Consider the following 8603-nt stretch of genomic DNA (forward strand, 5'->3'; position numbering starts at 1 on the left):
ATCCTCAACTCCTTTTAACTCCCACAGCTGCCAAAAGAAAGCTCTTTGAACTCTAGCCTTGAGGTCAGCCCTGCTTAATGGCTTAAAACTCCATTCTTTCCTCATTACAGACAGTTGACTTTTCTTGATCTGTCTGACTGTGGATAACCTGATACTGTACCTCTGTCTCTGCTGACTCACAGATAGTTGTTGCTGTCACTCTTTGCACAACAAAGAATTAGGCGCTTCACTGGACTTCGTATTGGTATTCATTTCATTTATAACGAATACTACAGTTATGATAGGAGTTAAAGGGGTGTAACACTTTCCCCCCATTGTCACACTCAGAGTCTGGTTTTATCTGGCCTGTAACAGTGGTTCTGCCATTCTTCCATTCAAACGGCACCAGACACTCACCGTGCTGACGTTCCATGTTATTGGAAGAGCCGGATTTCTTTTTCCAGCTGTTATCAGCGCTCCCGGACATGTGAAGTGGAGCCGAGAGGATAAATCCATCCTGCCAGTGAACAGCAACCTGAAACTGGGTCAGGTAGTTTTGCCAAGCAGCTGGAACAGCAACCAACAGGCATATAGGTTATGAATATTGTTCCAAACACAATTATGGCAGACATATATGATTAGAGAGCACAATATATCGGTACCATAACAGATTATTATTATTTATTTTTTTAAATGTATTGGTATCGGTTGATATTGGATATTTAATTGTGCATGGTTTGATATTTGGAATTTAATTATGTTAAACTGTGTCTGAATACATTTTTGATGTTGTTTGAAAGAAGTATCTTATGCTCAGTAATATTGTGAAATATTATTTCAATTTAAAATAACTGTTTTCTATTTTATTATTCCTTTTAGTTTTCCCTGTGATGGTAAGACAAAATTTTCAGCAGCCATTACCAGTCATGCTCCTTCAGAAATCATTCAAGAAATGTTCTTATTATGAATGTTGAGAACAGCTTAATATTATACATAATATGATACATTTGTGATACATTTTAATCAGGATTCTTTGATGAATAGAAAGTTCAAAAGAACAGCATTATTTGAAATATCTTACACAGTAAATGTGCAAATTTTGACTGTTGTTGTAATCTAACTTTTTGTCATGTAATCTTTAGCAAATATCAAAATTAATATCCATTTTCATGCTGTGCATTATTATATTTTAAATGTCTAAATTCAAAATGACACATTTTTAATTTCATTAAGCAAAATTGTACAGAATTTTAATATTGACTATTTATTTGTTGTTATTGGCCATAACATAAAATAATTAACGGCTAATCGGTATCAGCCAGAAGCTTAATATTGGTGCATCCATATTTATAATAAATGTATACATTATCAAACCTATGACCCATTGGCATTGTTAGCATCAGTTTAGCAATATCAACCCTTGTATGTAAAGCACGTAATTGAAGCTTCTTTCCCTAGAGGTTTCAGGTCTGAACAGCTGAAGTTTTCAGACACATAAAGTCCAGCTGTCATAGTTGAAGTTTGCAGTTTCTTTTACTTGAGACCATAAAATCCTGTTGTTAGTCAACATGGAGTGTGTGTCTGTGTATGTGTGTGTGTGTGTACAGGTTTATATTACATTGTGGGGACCAAATGTCCCCGTGCGGGAAATGGGTTAATAAACATACTAAATTAAAAAAAATTGAAAATGTAAAAATGTTTGTGATTGGAAGGTTTAGGGCTAGGGTTAGTGTACAGGAATAGAATATACAGTTTGTACAGTATAAAACCATTATTTCTGAGTCCCCACAAAGATAGCAAACCAGGTGTGTGTGTGTGTGTGTGTGTGTGTGTGTGTGTGTGTGTGTGTGTGTGTGTGTGTGTGTGTGTGTGTGTGTGTGTGTGTGTGTGTGTGTGTGTGTGTGTGTGTGTGTGTGTGTGTGTGTGTGTGTGTGAACAGACATTTGTCTGGGCAAACAGGGAAACAGGGTCATGGGTGAGCAATATAGTATAGACATTAACCTGGAAACCCTAAGCATCTGTCATTAAACATGGGCCGTAATGAGATAGTGAGACAGACCTAATCCTGGGCCTTGCTCACACACTTCAGAGGACATGTGAATACTGCAGAAATACATAGACTTTAATGTGATACTGCACAATAAATGCAATAGCGAGGGGGCATGTGTAAAGAGATGTCATGAGCAAGTGGCGACCACCATGACATTAAAAATATATAGAGAGTGTAGTGGCACTGAGCTGGTGAGCACGTTGGCAGTATAATTGAGCTGTGTGTGTTTTTCTATCTGTTTCAGTGTAACATCATGACTGCTGTTCCTCTCTTATGAGTGAGCAGGCGATTGTGAGCAGCTGCTCCGTCTGCAGTAGTGTGGAGCAGATTACTCTAATGCCCCCTAATCACAGTTACATAACCCACACACTCATCCTTTGTTTTGATTTCAGATTCTCTTCATTGAACTCACAAACAACTTTGCTTTCTAATCTAACAATGCTGCAATTGTCAGGAAAGTAACATTGCATTTAGCTTTCATCAGCCATCGGTAACAACGTGTTCTGCCATGTTTGTGGATTACTTTAGTTTATGACTTCATTTCATATACATTAGATAGCGAATTTTCCATATCAAAGTGAAGGTTTCCAACAAAGTATCTCCACTGACTGTAGATTCAGGTAATATTTTAGAATACTGTTTTGTCATTTATGAATAACTACACAGGAACAAATGAGTAACGTAATATTAACATTCCATTAACTATATGAACTACCAAGAAACTCAGATTAATGAATTAGTAAGTAATAGCACTCAGTTGAATGAGGTAGTTTAACTAAGCTATTACTTACAGAGTAATGTTAAAAGCAGTTAATAGAATGTTAATATTGCGTTATACATTTCCTCCTGTGTATTTGTTCATAAATGACAGAGCAGTATTCTAAAGTGTTCAAATTAGCATCATAACGTTTTAAAATGGAACAGAGAATATGTGATAAAAGTAAGAGCATGGTAAAAATATATGGTATATATATATATATATATATTTTTTAGGGGGCTAATGAAAGGGTTGAACTGATTTATGATGCCTCTTCAAATTAGAGGGTGTACAAGGTGAACAGATCACTAAAGATGCATTGTGCTGTCTGCTTCATCTCAGCATTTTAAATCATTTTATACATTTCTATTTTATTTTATTTCTTATTTTTTAATAGGAATTTCTGAATCTATTAATATTTGCTTTGTCTCCCTTTTGCTTTAGTTTGTGTGAAACTTGATGATCATGTTGTCCAGCATGTGTTGAGAATTGCTTATTTCATTAGCCTATAAATAATGATAATAACTTTTAGTTCTAACCCAAATTCTAAAAATTCTGTTTAAATTTTATTTAAATCTCAAAATTTCAATATGGTCTTAGACCTTTGGAAATCACTTTATATATACTGTGTACAGTGTGTATATATATATATATATATATATATATATATATATAGCAGTACATATACAGTGTTAATACCTTAAACATTTACAAGACATGTCTCATGTTTCCTGTAACATATTGTAAGGTTTGAAACATATATGTTCTAGTGACAGCACAGAATACTTTCCCAGACTGTGAGCCCCTTCACATCCTGTCAGGCTTGCACAGAAAGGGTTTCAAAATGAGCCGTTACCCATATACTATGGGCACACCTGTCACATTGGCAGTTAAGTTTCAAAATGAGTACAATTCCAGGAATCCCACCGTTTTAGCACCAAAGGGAAACTCCCATGGATAAGATTAATACCTCCCTCCCCTTTCATGCACTGAGGAGCAAAGGAGAAGACTTTCAAAGAGACGTTTGGTTACCAAAGGCAAATTAGAATGAGGCAAGAAGAACATTTTGGTGTGTGACTTTTAATGATGAGAGTACATCTCTCATCATTAAAAGTCACACACCAAAATGTTATTTTTTGCCTCATTCTAATTTGCCTTTGGTAACCAAACGCCTCTTTGAAAGTCTTATCCTTTGCTCCTCAGTCAAATACAAGAACTACATGTTCGCTTGTATGCATTTGACAAGAACATTTACAAAATTATACTCAAGAAAAACGTAATTATAGCACTAAAACCATAGCAGGTCCATTTTTGATAATTAAACTTGTCTTAGATGAACACTAATTTTGAGTCTTGTATAACCGAGACAAACAGTACAGTTTCTCCACAGTATTAGGAACTTTAATTTTATACTTGCGCACTACCTAAATAAACCTGAAGCAGTTGTTCTTACAAAATATATAATCTAAAGCATACCTACAGGTTGTACTTTCAGTGAAATTCATTGAACTTGGGAACCTTTATCTCTTTATTGTACTTGTGGCACTTTAAAGCTCAATTCATTGCTCCTCTTTGAAGATACGGCATATTTGACTGTGCAGTAGGCTATGTGATTTCACAACTAATGGATTACAGAGTTTACACAGAGTCTGCTTTCTTCAGACTAGTTAAACGACTGTTGACTTACTCACAAAAGTGACAGTTCACTTATAGTTTAATTAGTTAAGATGGTAAAAGATCAGTTTCACGGAAAGAAAAGTGAAAAGCATACAGACATTATTATTTACTATTATGCAATCAATTTTGCATGTATATTTTGTAAATGGTTGTCTATGGAAATAATTATTCTGTTTATTGAACCTAATGATAACAACATTCATAATACAAGGTTTGATGCAGAGCGACAATCGAATATTTTGGATGTGCATTATATTGCATTATACTCACATTATTTACACTGAGAAAGTGTGTCTTCAAAATCCATCTTAGAATGGTTTTCCATGATTTCGGAATAACTGTGTCTGGCCTATAGAGGTGAGAGAGCTTGTCATATAAATACTTAACAATATTGACGTTTAATCCTTTTTAATTAGTTTTCAAGAAATCTATCAAAGATGGAGCCACTGACATCAAATTAAATCTGAATGATAGGGTTAAATTAGAGTATAGATTTTCATATGACGCACACATGACTTTTCTTTCATTGTATTAATTTCAGTAAAACATGAGGAGGTCATAATCACTCTAATGTCTGTAATGGGCCTATATGATTTGTTTCTATGAAAGACAGCTCCTGTTCCAAATGCCCCGCTGATATCAGATATCTCCTAAAGCAAGTCGATAGCACAATAAAAGCTTATAATTATTCAACAAATCTGTAATTGAGAAGCAAAGGATGAAGGGAGATGCATGTGGTGTAGAGTTACAGCTCAGGTGCACGGCAAATTCTTCTGTTCTGAAGCGTAATGTTCATGCAGGGGGAGAGGGAGTGTAGGGCATTATGAATAACACTATGTAAGACCTATTTAGTTTGATTTATTTATTTTTATCATAATTTATCATAGTTATAAAGGCCAGTGAGTCAGCAAAACCTTCTGCTTATCTTCCGTCCATACAGTCCCCCTGATGCACCCTGGGCTTTAGTGCTCTGCTCAGGGGCATAATGTATTTTGCACTTTCCCCCATTTAAGTGCAAATTAGGAAACGACAGGGGGGGGAAAAATGGGAGCAAATCACATTAAACGTAATTAGGCTATTTGTTGACATAAGGTTCTGCCCACATGGCAAAGTGTTGCTTAAAAAGGAAGCTATTGTTTGCCTATAGTTACTCAAAGTTAAATCATTCACCTGCATAAAAGGAAGTGCTGGTTCCTGACAAAGAATATTTGCTTTACCAGACTCAACAGATTTTACAACACAATATTTCAGCATCACTTACAAAGAAATATGTGTGCGTGTGTGGTCCTAAGTTATGGGGACAAATGGGGAAATCTGTCACGCAGGGTGGTTGTATAAACACAAAAAGAGGATGAATGCAATAAGGTAATATTTAATAAATCCAAAGGGTAATTTGAACAGGAACAGAGCAACATACAACACTTTCACAATAAATGACACCGGACACTGAAGTGAAACAGAACTGAACAGATATACAGATGATAATGATGGTGATTGATGAGTGCACAGCTGAACAGTGTGTCTGTGACAACTAATGAATGATTAAGGCAGAAGATGAAGAAACACAAAGAGTCCAAACAAACGTGATTGTGACAGAACGCCCCCTCCTGGTAGGCACGACCTCACGTGGGCACGTGGGCGACAGGGTCGAGGCAGAGCGTAGCACACCGAGGCTGGAGGCGGAGCCTCGGGCTCCTCATGCCCAGGAAGAGGTGGCTCCCGACAGGTGGTACCACGCTACTGTGAGCAGGCAGAGGTGGTACAGAGGGACTGAAGGGAGACGGCGATAACTGGGTGGCACACACCTGGTCAGGCGCGCACTGCTCAGGCTCCGTGGCGATGTTAACCTACATTTGTTGCGTCAATGGGTCATCCACCCAACTGATTCATTCACAAACACAGTTTCTTGATGAAGGAGGCAAGTGAATCTTTATGAGTGAGTCATTGATTCATTCACTCAACCAATTTGTTCAAAAACAATGATTCACTCGGGGACGCTACAACTGTGTGTGTTGCTTGTTGCTCACTGTCAAAATGATTTGTGTTGGCATAGGAAAAAAGACAATGTAACTACATGTAGGCCTACAGTATGCTACTGTTGTATCATGCTGTTATTGTGTTTAACATTAATTACTGTTGTATTGAGAATACATAAAACAGGACAAGTAGAAATATGACTGTTTTAATAATTCTAATCTAAGCACATAGAAAGTGCTGTGTAATCATAATCTCATGCTTTATGATAACATGTTGTCATTCGTATTTTAACAGGTTTGCATACATTTTTAGTGCCTTCTTACGGATAACTGGGGGAAAAATCCTTTAGGTTAGGTAATGTGAAATTGTTAGAGATAATTAGGGCTGGAATGACGCATGGAAAGATGATTGATCATTATAGATCATGAAAGAGACTTATATGAGGATGACAGACCTGATCGTAGTTTAACCACATATAATCATGGAAGAAAGTGTGATGGAGGATCTTAGTAATGCTTCATTATGAATGAACTGAATCACCCAAGTGGAACTAAATTCAAGTGCAGATGTTTGCACTAGAACGTTTCTCCACATATGAATAGGAAGGCATTATTGTGAAAGAGTAAGCCCAGCATGTTCCCAGCGTTATTGAGATCTCCCGAGACAGTGGGCACAGGTCCAGCATTGTGCGCTATTTGTCGTGTAATGACCGATTGAGAGTTTGATGTTATGGAAACCCCATAAAAGCCTCTGTTGTGTTTGAACTCACCTCACACAGAGGTGAAGAATGACCCCCGCTCGGCCTCTAACACATCCTGGGAAGTTGAAATTCAGTGCACGTGCCCCCATGGCACTATTTTCATTTCCAGTCATCTGGATAAAGACAGAAAGAGAAGGAAACAGAGCCACAGGTCTCTCTGAGCATCTGACTACCCCTTTATCTATGACTGTAGCCCTCTCTGACCCTCTCAACATAATACTGCCTTTGTTGCCAAAGCCGTCTGCGCAGTTCCTTGTTGCGCAAGAGTAACTTCAACTGTCACCGACTACAACTGACTCCAGAAGGAGCGAGTGTCTGTTTATATATCAGCAGGCAAGTGTTGTTTATTTACCCTTGTGTAAAATCGGCAGCCCACTGAAGTCATGGACCGTAACAGTGGGAGATCCCTGAGGACTCACTGTGGTACCTACAAGCTGTGCAAAAACTTTCCACCTAAACACATCTGATTTATGGCTCATATACTCAGAAAGCAGACCTCTTACTGCCATGCAAAGGCAAAACGCACTAACTACACTTTATTTTTCTGTGAAATTAAGTTCTGTGACATTTTATTAGTTTCAGTGATGGCGAATTTTCTGTGTTTTGTGTTTCTAAGGCATAGTGTTGTTAGATGCTGGAATTTCCAACTTTGAAATGACCTTGAAATATATCGATATTCGTTACCATTTTCGATACCACAGGGAAAAATGCCATATATACCACCATACAGATAATGGTTGTTGTTATTATCTCATAATGTTTTTTACATTTGCGTAATTTGGTTGTTATAGCTTTCACACAGAACAGGGAGACTTTATTTGAATCGTTGCACTAAATTGACAAAAAAAAGACAGGCTGCTGCTTTATTAGGCTGCTGTCACTTTAAGAGCTGTACAGATCCAATATACTGTTACACAACATGCGTTTTCTCTCAACTATTTACGTTCCAAAACTGACTGTATTTACATGAATACTTGGCAAGATGGCATTTTGACACAGTTGTCTATGTATTTCCCCATTTAAGCACAATAAGTCCCGAAAAATTATTGAATTTGATAGTTTTGGAACCGATTCATATATTTCAGGATCGATACATACTGTTAACGTTAAGTTAAATAAAGAGTCATTTCACAGCAATGCCACAGAAGAACCATCTTTGGGTTCCCCAAAGAACCATTCAGTGAAGAGTTCTTAAAAGAAAAAAAAAAATCTTAGTATGAAGAACATTTAAAAAAAAGAAAGAACCTTTTGTGGAATTTAAAGGTTCCATGGATGTTCATGGAACCATGTATGCTAATAAAGAACCTTTATTTTAAAGAGTGCACTGTTGAAAGGAAGAAGAAACACTTGCAGAAAAGCCCACCTAATCTCAAATTTATCAGCAAAGTTAATTAATCAAAGAC

General features: G+C 36.9%; 1 long non-coding RNA gene across 1 annotated transcript; it reads left to right on the forward strand.

Annotated features, from left to right (window-relative positions):
* The first annotated feature begins 206 nt into the window (after positions 1-206).
* Positions 207-3158, forward strand: LOC309501293. Its single transcript, XR_014206855.1, has 2 exons — positions 207-1806; positions 1919-3158. It is a non-coding gene; the product is annotated as an uncharacterized lncRNA (long non-coding RNA).
* Positions 3159-8603: the final 5445 nt, after the last annotated feature.

The sequence above is a fragment of the Leuciscus leuciscus genome (genome assembly GCF_965113295.1).
Source record: "Leuciscus leuciscus genome assembly, chromosome: 6".
NCBI classification, from domain to species: domain Eukaryota; kingdom Metazoa; phylum Chordata; class Actinopteri; order Cypriniformes; family Leuciscidae; genus Leuciscus; species Leuciscus leuciscus.